This window comes from Anticarsia gemmatalis, chromosome 13, assembly GCF_050436995.1.
Source record: "Anticarsia gemmatalis isolate Benzon Research Colony breed Stoneville strain chromosome 13, ilAntGemm2 primary, whole genome shotgun sequence".
NCBI classification, from domain to species: domain Eukaryota; kingdom Metazoa; phylum Arthropoda; class Insecta; order Lepidoptera; family Erebidae; genus Anticarsia; species Anticarsia gemmatalis.
The window spans coordinates 8,821,111-8,834,731 of record NC_134757.1 but is presented as its reverse complement, the minus strand read 5'-3'; positions in this window follow the sequence as shown (position 1 = coordinate 8,834,731).

Below are 13,621 nucleotides of genomic sequence, written 5' to 3'. Positions count from 1 at the left end.
TTACGTTCAGTCATAGGAAAAAAAGTAAAGTGTAAATAGTATCGTAGCCATCAAAAGTTCAGTGGCTCTTAACGCCATCGATACGGGAGTGTAGTCGGGCACTTGAAAGCACTGTGTACATACGTACTGTCGTCGACACATGGCTTGTAAAAATGAACGAACGGTTTGATAAGATTAAAACAGATTTCAACCAAAACATTTTATATTTAATAATGCTCCATTTTTTATTGAATAGCTGCGTTGCAAAAGGTAAATAGAATAAAAGTTATTTTAAACTTAGATTTTTAAATAACCAAAATGTTTACTTAAAAAATAATTTTGAAGTTTGTAATAAGTGCTAATGCTAAAAATGTCGGAAGAATTTGTGAAGAGGTAATTTTAAATTAAGTATTCTGACGATGAAAGGACTCCTTCCTTCATATATAACTTTATATGTTTAACAAAAATATATTATCGCGATTAATTTTATTCCATGACTAACATTCGTGTTTAAGAACTAGGTACAAGACACCTAGTGCTCGGTAGTAAAGAAGTTATTTTATTAGCTGAATACTGATCACGAGATTGTGTTCTGTTCTTGGAAATACCTAATTATTAGATTATTCGGTTAAAAAGAAAATAATTTTCTTGGAGTTGCGTTAATTATCTAAGTTAAAGATTTGCTAATGTTTGGTTTCTAGAAATGAAAATGTGTATTTATTTAAGCCTACTTATGAAAATAGTTAATTTATTTATAGATTATGGAAAATCAGATATTTCAACATAAATGAACGATGGATAAGATATTTTTCGTCAAAGCAAAAATCGTAGAAGTAGATATTGATAGTTCAGTTCTTCCAAAATATTATAGAACTCGTACCTTAAAACAGTATTTGTAAAATAATTTCTTTAATCTTTATAAATTCACTAGCTGACCCGCGCAACTTCGCTTGCGTCACCTAAGAGAATGGGTCAAAATTTTCCCCGTTTTTGTAACATTTTTCTTTGCTACTCCGTTCCTAATAACCGTAGCGTGATGTTATACAGCCTATAGCCTTCCTCGATAAATGAGCTATCTAAGACTGAAAGAATTTTTCAAATCGGACCAGTAGTTCCTGAGATTAGCGCGTTCAAACAAACAAACAAACAAACAAACTCTTCAGCTTTATAATATTAGTATAGATAAATTGAAAGAGGCACGTTTGTTGAATTCAGTAACAAAATAATGGAATCAAAATTAAGTAATGTAATTGTGGGAAGAGATCTCGAGGCGGAATGACGTCGCTTAAAACGAGCGCCTGTTACATTTCTGACGTCATAATTTAATTTATTTATCTTACATTTCTGTATGTGTTATTTACGAATGAATATCAATTTGGTTCCGTTTCTATATGTAACATATATTAATTATAACGGGCCTCTGGTTAAGCCTTACCAAAATACACATTAAAACTTTCACGGGAATCACTCTATCTATTAATGTTAACTGCATTAAAAACCATAAAATAGATTTAGACGCGGCGGCTGAATTTGTTTTATAGCATGTAGTGATAAACACTCCTAGAATTATGAAAGTTTTAAAACCAAATAAATGCAGCACATTTTTAAACATTTAAAACACTTTTGCTACCGTCTGTACAGGCGACCGTAAACTCTTTAACGTACATACATATAGCTCTCCACACAAGTACAGCTACGCTCAATAGTTTAGAACGGACCGCTATAGGGGCTTATTGGGACATTTACCGTAACTTTGGGAGTTCCGTACAGTTTTATATTATTCCCCATTAAACGCATACGCAGCGTAAAAAGCCTTAAAGTGGTTAGTAAAAAAGTTATAACCTTTCCTACATAATGTACGTACCGTAACAAAATTGAAATTTTATAGACTAAACGTAATTTGGGAACTAAGTCGTAAAATATTAGTGAAACAAAGGTTTATGATGAAAGCCTTAGGCTAATTAACTTGGGAATTCAGATTTCTTAGTTTGTTTGAGGTTAAGATTAGTTCTGTTATGAAGCATAATTAATTCGCGAGGTCATTGAACTTCACCGCAAATAGTAATTTGAAATTTAAAAATAGATACGCTTTCATTACTTATCAGACAGTTTTATTAATAGAAATACGCGGTATTTATTAGTTTGCTTACTAAAAATAAATCTAATCGAGCAAACATTTACGGCTACTAAAAACAACACACACATTCACTACCAAAAATAGTATAATATAAATAAACATACTAAATAAAAGACCACTATTTTTCTTCTCGTACAAATAGCCAATAGATCGACAAGCAACATCATATAAAATAAGAATCTTTCTCAGTTCAAATCTTTCACCTGAACGTCGACTCCCAGGGGCGTTAACTAGACAAGTGCTATCATAAAATTCAACAGAAGAATGGTCACGGTGGACGCCGTATTTTAGATTTTTCAACAAAAGCATTTTATGATTTAGTCAGTACCTGTGCACTACGTAGATACTTGAACATTTTAGTTAATTGTCTGTTGTAAGTTTCATAAAATTATGTTTTTTTATGTTATATATTTACTAATTGATATTGCTTTGCTACTCGTACGTCATTATTTTTAACAAATACCTAAAATTTCCCGAATTTTTCAAGCTTATATATTTATTTAACCCTTATTTAACAATGGGTATAGTAAATGTTACTTATATTAAGTTTTAATTAAAAGAAAAATCAATGAAACTTGACTGTTAATAATTTTAATTTTAATAGTTCAGTCGACATTGCAACAAAATGGAACAAAATGGTCAAAGTAAAAATCAATCCCTTGTTTATAGCGCGAATAGCAAAGAATGAGTTTGGCCAATGTGCGACATTGCAATTTGTCATGCGGCTAACGACAGCTGCCGTCCTTTTGTCTGGCTCGCTTCGACGTGTATACCGTTTCATAGATTTATCGTTTTGACGTGGCCAAATACTAATGTTTTGGAAACTGACGAGCTATTGAAAAAATGTTGGTTGCAACTGGGATTTTTAGGGTTAGCGTTCAAAAGCTTTTTAGTTAGATTTAATTGATTACACACACGATATAACTTAAAAACGATAGTACTTTGACCGAATCGTGATATTTCAGACCGTACGATCAAATGTCTGACTTACTACTGTCTTTGCTGTAGCTTCGACTCTAGTCGAACTTCTTGATATTTTGTAAGAGTTTCCATCATCAAAACACATAAACGGGGCAAGCAAGTGCACAAGAAACTGCATAAAACGTGCTACTGTATAAAAATACCTACATTATAATAATCATTCTTAATTAAGGCTATCTTTGTTTTCAATTTGGAGATTATTAGGTACTATATTAATGTACCTAAAAAAGGTTGTAATTTAATCTTGCTTATTAGACAAGTTATTCGGAATTTTATAAGCGTTCCTCATCTAAATAACTTCACATTTCTCAAGCAAAAAATGTCTTCCATAAGGAAATATCTCCGATATTTAAAGTCTGCCGATAAACTGGGTAGCAATACATCATTCGGCGACGGGAAGTGGATAGTCCACTGGCGATCTCTATTGATACAGCCATTAATCATACCTTGTCTCGGCGCGAATCTGTGCGGATCTCCCGCAAGTTTTCAAGCGCCGCGCTTTATTGGCTAAATCTGTGTTCGGTGTTTATGCTAGTGCAGAGAATTTTATGGTGTTACGGTTTAGGGGTCTAGGAAATTGAAACAGGTTTTAAGAAGTATTAAGTTTGTAGATGTGGTTGGAGAACTTAGAGATATGCGATCTACAGGAGTAATGATTTCGCGTCCAACTTTTTGGTAGTCAATATGCACATGCACAAAAAATAATCCAAATAAACTGGGCTGAATCTAAAAATATATTAATCTTCTTACGATATTATGTTCCAATACAAATACTTTTTTCGTCTAACTTTCAATTCTTCAACTGTTCAAATCTAAAGCCGAACAAAAGAAAAAAAACTATTTTCTTCACAATGCAAGGGACACTAGAAATAATATTCCACTCAATCCAATAAATCAATTCGAACAAGAGCTTTCAAGAATGCAACGTCCAGTAAACCAATTCCATAATCGCATTTTCCTTACCCATAAACTTTCCACAGAAATAACTCCGCTAAAGTGTTGGTCGTAAATCGGAGAATACTTCTGGTCATGTGACAGGTTAACAGATACCCCGTGTTGTGGGAAAGAGCTCATTTAATATACAACAAGCGAGGGTAAGCGAGGAAGTACGCAGCGGTAGAGCCTTCGCGCTTTTTAGACTTTAAATGGGAATACTTTGTAAAGTGTGATATAATTGTGTTTATGAATGTGGATTCTACTTGAAGAATAAATGAGGTAGCTTTATGTTTAAATGTTGAAGGCTTATTTCTTTAATCATGTTCATCAAAATATGTGTTTAAGACTACTTAGCGCAACATATATAATGTTCTTATTTCCTTATTTTTCTCTGTAGTAATTATATTTATAAATAAATGATAATAATAATAAGGTTCACCGGACAACTCACACGCGGTCATTTGGTTCCAAACTAAGCAGAGCTGGTATTATATTGATAAATAAACAGCAAGTTCAGAACAGATCCAGCTCCAAATAAGATTACGAAGATAAACATATTTTTAAAAATAAAGTATAGCAAGGCCCGTTTTTCGATTAAAATTGCCTCTTAGCTTTCATATTTACACAACTTAATAAAGTTGTATTTTCAAAAGGTTTAATTAAGTTTTTAATTAATACTTCATTCACTGAAATCTCGATATGAATGTTGTGATAATTTCTTTAAAATATTTTGTTTAACTCGATATCAAACACATAACTTCAAGCGTAAAATTTAATTAATACTTGCAGTAAAGGTGTTGGAATTCTATTGTCACACGTTGAAATTAATATTTTAAAGCTCTTTGATTGCGCCGACTTCGAGCTTGCAGACTTACGTGCTTGATTACTTATTTTAACCTTTTTACGGGTAGTTTTTATATACCTATTTGTAATATTAAATTAAAACCTATTAATATGTTACTGCTTGGCAAGGGTCTATTCTCGCAATGAGAAAGGCATTATGTCTCGAGTCCACTGGCAAAGCAATGAAAATAATGGTTTTCTATAGTATTTTACATAATTCGATGCGGCTATCATATTGTCAACAGAATCATAATTTTATCTATTGTAATAAAAAGATAATCTATTTATTTTTTCATATAATTGTAAAACGATAACTAAGTCACACGTGGCAGTTCATGAGAGCTCTCGGTTTATGTATTATTCATGTCGTTTCATTACATCTAAAACCTTAATACTATAAGACGCGGATTAAATCTCAAAGTATCTTTTATATAAAAAAAAGGATTCAACTATTCGAAGATCAAAGTAACCCAAATTGAAATATTACAGAAAATCCTTTCCTATTACTTGCGAAATCCTTTTAAGGGTCACCTAATATACCAGATAAAGATGGACTTGGACAAAAATAGTATGTCTGTAAACCCTAGGAAATAGGGTTGGGATGTAAGTAGATGATTCGTGTACGTATAAGGTACTATTGTGCGTATGCTTTGATGTACAATACTGTCTGAGTGATTACATGTTCCTGGGAATACTTATACATTTGTTATATTGTGAACTGGGTGCTAAGTTTTGTTTCGAAGAAGCTGAGTAATCTCAATAATTATTCACTGGATAATATCTTTCAAGAGTGGATCTTCTTCGACGTTCTTGTAACTAGCTATGATCATGGCAAGTAGTTTTTTTTTGTTGAAACATTGAATAATATTATTTTTATGTCCCCGTTACATTTTATTTTGATAGACCCGTACCTCGATTCTCTACCACTATCGACTACCGACAACCGGCTAGCTATCGACATTTGACATTTAGAATGTACTGCCAAAATGTTTCCTAGGACACCCGTCAGAGGCGCTGATCAGATTTTCATACAAAATTTCTCGATGACAGTTCGGTTGTCGGTAGTCGATAGTTGTAGACAATTGAGCTACTGGTAGCCGATCTTTAATATAACAAAATTATTATGCAGTGCAATACTTGTTAATTTAACTGAAGGTGAATTAACTGCTTATTAGTATAGTCCAGCACAAATAATATATAAATAAAACAGAATGATTTCCAACTTATTACGTGACTACGATTGGTTATTAATGATAAAACTAAAATTAGCAGTACAATAGCGCAATTCTCTACCATCCGCAATCTATCCGCAACCGACTAGCTATCAAGAAATGTATGAAAATCAGATCAGCGCCTGCAAGGGACTCGTAGGAACTATTTTTGCAGTACATTTAAAATATCAATCTTTTTGTACTTGATGGTACCGCCTTTATAGAATCGCGGTACTGAACCAAAATACATAATTACAGCTATATGCATGTAAATAGGCAGAAAGTTTATAATATCTAGAATAGTTTCCCTTACGATCCCATGTAACCACATGAGCTTTACAATAAACTTAAAACATCCCAAACTTTGCTAATATAACAAAGGATTCCGCCAATTAAAACGTAGTGTCCGGGAACCGATGATTTCTCGGGGGCAAATAATTACCAACTAAACCGAATATAGAGTAAATTTTGTATGAACAACAGTTTGTTTAAGTTAGTTTAGTTTCGTGTTTAAAACAACACGGTTTTTTTGAAGAATCATTATTGTCTTTATAGCGAATCAAAATGTTTGCCTAATAGGTACAAACGGGGAATTTCAAAGTAAATAAATTATGCCTAATATGTAATAAAATTAAAAAGTGTTAGAGTATTAATAAACAATTCATATTATTTGCGACTAGCCCCCGGTTTCTGACGTACCAATTCAATAGCGTTATATTTATTATAAAAGTTTAAACGCTATTGAATAGATAAACTACCGCTAAATGTATTCAGAAACCGGGGGTAAGAAGGGTCCATTTGCAAAATTAATTTAAAAGTCATCGTGCCAGCCAAGTAATCTCGAAAATAATATTCCAAAAACTTACCTTTCAACTGCGTATGGAGATGTATCTACCGCTAGATCATACTCCATAAGTCTCCTTTCAGAAGGCCCTACAAAATGAAACATTATAAAATAACCCTCTAACCTATCGGGTAAAACAAGAACGTGTATTAGTGATAAATGGCAGCCAGTTTACGAGATGGCTTTTATATGAGGTTAATAACAAGGGCACGGGTTAAGAACTGTAGATTAATATCTCATTGCTAGGTTAACCATACGTGAGTTATACTACTATTGGGAGTTCCTGGGAATTAGGTTGTGTTCCGTTCGTGATTTGTGGTAAAGTTTGTGTTGTTTAATCTTGATTTTACATTGAATGGTTTAGTGGTTGCGTAGAACTTTGAATGATTGTACTACAGAGTACTTTGAATTTTCGATTTTTCGGGAGTAAGTACAAAAACTACTGACATTTCTGATGTAATTATTGAACGGCTGCTGGAAAAGTAATTACAATTAAACAATAGAAAGGGCTCCCAAAGTCTAGAAAACAATAACGCATACAAACATCGATTAGGGTAAAAGTAATAAAAATATCATGGAATTTGAAAATGATTATATCATTATTATGAAATATAATGCTGTTTCATCTGTAGGTCTGACGTTGTTTAAGTGCTTTTGCTGATTGGTAAAAATGAGCACCGGTTACAAAGTGTCTCCGTCTTCATTATTTATAATAAATAATAATAAATATCATTGGACAACTCACACACGGTCATTTGATTCCAAACTAAGCAGAGCTTGTACTATGGTAACCAAATAACTGATAAACATACTTATATATTTCTAATTACCTACTTATATAGATAAATTGACAACCAGGCTCAGAACGAATACTTGTGCTCATCACACAAAGATTTGTCCCGGGTGGGATTCGAACCCACCACACGCGGCGCAACGGTTGTTGCGCTTAAACCACTGCGCCAAACGTGCAGTTATTACTTATGATATATTGTCAACCAAAATTCTTCGTACGGTCTTATAGTTAGGGTATTAGTTCTAGAGAAGTCTGTATTTAGCCGGGTGAATGACCTTTACACGCAATTGGCTATCACTGTTTACATAATAAGACCCCTACGTGCCCTTTAGCGCGTTAGATCGGGATCATGAAAGTTGTGATTGAATTGTAGCCCGCAACACGGTTAGTTTCAGTTAGTGTGAAATTGGAACATTATTGGTAACTAGCTTTGCCTCATCGTTTCACTCACGTTTCGCGACAACTCCGATTTGTAGCCTATCATATAGCTATTCTTATGAATATCGCTATTTCTCATTTTGAACGGATTATATTTAGAGATATTTCATCTATACTAATATTATAAAGCTGAAGAGTTTGTTTGTTTGTTTGATTGTTTGTTTGTTTGTTTGTTTGAACGCGCTAATCTCAGGAACTACTGGTCCGATTTGAAAAATTCTTTCAGTGTTAGATAGTCCATTTATCGAGGAAGGCTATAGGCTATATTTTATCACGCTACGACAAATAGGAGCGAAGTAGCAACGAAAAATGTTACAAAAACAGGGAACATTTTGACCCATTCTCTCTTATGTGACGCAAGCGAAGTTGCGCGGGTCGGCTAGTATATTATAAAGTGGAAATAGATTCTTACAAAACATATTTTTAAAACTATGTTCGAACTGAAAGTTTCAATGTCTTACCAATATATATATATATATATATATATATATATATATATACTTTAATGTGTGTTTAACTGTCTATATAATTTATATTTTCATTTGGTAAATTTTTCGAAAATTTGATCTTCTTATATTTGGCAAAATGTGGGTACATTCTTTGGATGCGAAGCACCTGAATGATTCTGAAATATTTTAAGTTTATATCATCATAAAACTGTATGTACAAGTACCAAAGGCAGACTAACATAAGCCAAACAATAAAATAAAACCAGCAGTAAAAATTAACGCTATCCACATTCAAGCACACATTCGTCGGAGTATGCTTGAACAAAACTACCGTCGGCTTGTTCTGAATACAACACAAACTCATTTGGTATACAGTTCAGTGGAATACGATTAAGGTTGCCATATAAACCGGAAAATAGAACGAAAGATACGCGTAAAAGCATTTTTCTACATAAATTAAAATACTAAAGGTTTATCTGATCGGGGATTGAAAAAATGACTTTGCAATTCCAGGGAGCAACGGTTTAATTTTTGTTGCAGTTATAAACAAGGGTCTTATCTTTAAATAGTTCTATTTTCCAGTAATTTGTAGTTTTGAATTACTGTAGTAATTTTGGTAATACCTCGTATCGTAGTATCGTTTGAACACTTTGGTAATTTTAGCGGTTCAGTAAACATTTTAGTAAATTGTTTGTCCAAGTTCCACATTATTTTTAAGATATAATTGTCTCAAAAACCTCGATGTTCATGAAAATAAAGTCCCCTTAAGTAAACCCAAAAAGCGGATCAATATGAACCCTTAAAAACAAACTATCAGATAGTTATAACCCGGTATTTTCTTTAGAATAGAAATACTATCCTGCAGTAAATCAATGTCCTTAGTTCCTTTGTCAAATCTTTTCTTAGACATTTTAAAATAGAACTTCAGCAACCCTAGGAACATAGTCTAGGCGCTAGTTACGCTAGAACCGTTTCTTGCCGCGACAGGGGTTTCCTGGCCAAGGATATATTGCAATTTTCACGTTGACTACACTGTCTTACCTGTTTGTGGGCGAATAAAATATTAGTTGTAAGCTCCTTGTATGGTAAACGACATGTATTTAGATTATTAGTTACAATTTTTTTTTGTGGCCAGCCATTTTTGTGGATATTAAAAATAAACTATACTAGTCTTGAACAATTGGCAATTTAGCTTAGTTCATGACTTGAAGTCATGAACTAAGCTAAATTGCAATTTTTCACTGAATGTATTGAAATAATTTTGGTAAAACCAAAATTGGTTAACGTGTATTTTTGAAGACGTCACATGTAAAATGTCGAACCCAATTTTTCTATTAGCTCCCAACACAAAAACATTTTATAGTCCTACCAAGAGTGAAATATTAGTAGGAAACCTTGGAAACAAAAAAAAAACACATAAACTTGGTAAATCATTAACCCAAACTCGTAACGTGGGATCAAAAACTAAACTCATTACCTCAAAGAAATTATAACATGAATCCAACTAACTAATTCTTAATTAAATATTAAGACGCAAAGTTCTCAACAAAAATTCAGTGACACTTGCCCCAACTAACTCCAAATGGATTTCAGAGCTTATCGCACTAATTAAGTTTGGTCAAGTGCACACTCTTAGTGGGTGCATTTAATTAAAGATTATTTGATAAGCGCTTCTGACTACTTCTGTGGCTCGGTCGGTAGCGTATACGACTGCTGACCACGAGGTTTCAGGTTTGATTACCAGGTCGGACAACGTGCTATTGTTATTTCAAAATTTATATAAGATTTTCTATTACTATCGACTACCGACAACCGAACTGCCATCGAGAAATCTTGTAAGAAAATCGGATCAGCTCCTCTGACGGGCGTCGTAGGAAATATTTTGGCAGTACATTCTACATATCAAAATTTTGATATTCGACAGTACCGACTATACAGAATCGCGCTACTGATCTATGTTAGCAAACTCACCACCTATTACATGAGATTGACATTGTTAATGGCGAAACGCGGGTGTATTTCATACATCTCTACAACGTTGGGAATAAAGGCGTGCTATTATGTATGTATGTACATATGTATGTTAAGTTTGGTTAAGTGCACACTCTTAGTGGGTGCATTTAATTAAAGATTATTTGATAAGCGCCGGGTAAGATTTAAGCGATTAAGCACACTGTTTCTAATTCAGCTCACGTCACGTTTGGACATTAGTATGTGTGTGCGAGGGCGACTGCATTAAGTAGGGACTTGGGTGATATTGTTTTTGTTAAATGATAGTGGTACTTAGTTGGGTTTGGTTAAATAGGCTTTTTATTTAAAATGTGTTGGCAGAGAAAATATTTTATATCATGCTTGAATTAACTAGGATATTTTGCTAATCGCTCTTATATGAAAAATGTAGTAGTATAAAGTTAAAAATTGCATGTTTACAAAATACGTTTAGTTAAAACGTTGAACCTCGAGCTACTATTTTACGATATGTTCGCTTCCAAACATAACAATCAAGTTTCAGAAGTCATGAAATCTGATAAAATTTGACCACGAAATAAAAACAAAATAAATTTAATAAAAAATACGCCTTTTAATATTAATTCTCTAGCCAGTTAACCACGTATAACAACACCAAACAACGGTCAACACTCCGCATTAAAATAATACAAAACTTGAAGCTTAGTCCCAAGACAGGAAAGTGCAGTGTAACGGGTAGGAGTTAACGAGCGATCGTTACAGCACGTGCTCGCTTTAACGCGATATTACTCTCACACTGACACGCCATCTGGACACTGCACTGTCTAACGTCTGAAGACCCTTAGCGATACAACGGCTGAATAAATACGATAAATTGGCAAATATTTGTAAATGTATAGATTTTTATAATACGTATTTTGTGTCGACCAAATTATACTTAGCAGATTCCAAAAAATAAAAAAATATAAACGAATATGTCGGAGACTTGTTTTATAACAAATTAAAAAAGGGTGTCAGATTGAAAACAATACAAAATATACAGCTACAGGTGATTTATGGAAATTTAAAGATAGACTTTCGAATTTGTATTTTAAAATTAATAAGGGCTCGTTTTATAACAACGTTTAGCCTAAAAATGGATCAGGACTGTCTTTCACGGTTCGGAATTAGTGCAATCTAATGAAGACTCAATCTACACCCTAGAACAGCAAACCCTTTATGAGCGACAAAACTAAATGAATGTCAAGATGCATCATATCAGGCGCATTATTTCCACGTTTACCATATTTTTCTTTTCCCGAATTTCAGATTTTCCCATAACCTTCTATCCAATTAGTTCATAAAATTTTAATGAGTATAAAAGTATACACTTTATAATATAACCTCACGGTACGTTACCACGATAACGGTAATAACAGGGCAGTTTGCAAAGTCCCTAAAGTTAGCTTAGTTATAAACAGCACATGTATTGAATGTGTTTTGGATGGGCGCTCACTTTGTTGTGTTTTACAAAACCGGTACGTGTTCTCAATTATGGTGGTTAAAATAAACTCGTACTACAATATAATTGCTCTGCTATTTTCACTTCAAAATATAGCTAGAAAGTATAATTATTTTTTTCTAGGCAACTTAATTTTTATTAATTATTTTTTTAATGGGGAAGGCCCAAACGGAGATGGCGGGACGACGTATAGACGCGTTCCTGGAAGATTGGCTGGAAGCAGCAAGCGACCGAGGGGACTGGAAGTCTAGGGGAGAGGCCTTTCCCCCTCGGGGAGTTTCCACCTTGTCGTGGTGAGGGGGCTCAGTAGCCGTGGCAATCCAGCCACGGTGAAGCTAGGAGGGACTCAACCCGTAAGGCCTGACGTAAGTCGGGTTCGGGGGCTGCCGTCTCTTTTGAGATGGTGGTCGCGAGGAAGAAAACCTCTATAAAAAATTACCCTTTGGCGGCTCCGTTCCTCATCCCACAAACCTTCGGGTCGGTGGTATGGGGAGCGGTTCTGGCTGGTGTGGCGGGAAGCAACGGCAGGTAATCTCCTCGCGGGGATTGCTGGCCGGGGCTTCCAGGCCAGTGGGGGGGAGGACGGGCTCACCCGGATTCGGTATCGTTTCCGGGTGGGCAGACTTCAGTCACCGTCCTCAAACTCGTTATCCCGGCGGAGGCGTCGTGGTCACGTCTCGCGGCCACTGCTGGGACCGAGGGCCTTGCCTTAATTGGCTGGGTCAAGAGGAGAAAACCTCAATAAAAAACTTTAGGTTAGAATTCCCGTGAAACCTGCCCGACCTCACGGTGTAGATAGGGTTACCCAGGTACAGGGGGCTCTGCCTGGGTGGACGTTATATTTCCCCCATTCTCGTGGGATCAGTATGAATATTGACAATTTAAATAAAAAAGTTTGTGGAGAAGTTGGGGACGTAGTCCCTGTTGTAGACGAGGGAATATTCAGGCGTCCTAAGACGCCTGAAAATACCCAGAGGGTGGAAGGAGGTGGAGGGGGTTCCAGGCCCCAGACGCTTAGCGAAAGGGGTTCTAGGTCCCGGACGCTTAGTGGAAGACGTTCCAGGTCCCGGACACCTGTGGTGTTGGGGGCCTCTAGTTCGGCGCAGACGGACCAGCTCGCTGAGCTATCCGAGGCTGAGGAGCCTACGTTTTTCAGGCGTCCCTCTATTAGTGACAGCGAGTCGGAAAGGGACGAGGCTGCCTCTTCGGGCGGGGCCCCGATGTTCAGGAAGGGGCGCCAGGTAGCCAGCGAATCAGGCAAAGGCCGAAAGCGGCCAGTATCAGCCATGCGCCAAGAGGCCGAGCCTCTGGCCAAAGTGAGCCCACGCAAGGGTGGGAAAAAGAAGAGAGGGAAAGCGCGATCGTCTCTCGCTAGCGAAGAGAGTGGCCTCAGCTGTGCCGTAACCGGGTCGATGACCGACCAGCCCTGAGTGAAGATGAGGGAAATCGCCTCCAATTGAAGCCAGGGCCGTCTGACCGGGAGCTGGAAAAGCTGACCGCGACAGACATCGCCCAACTAATGTTGCGGCACATGGATGCCG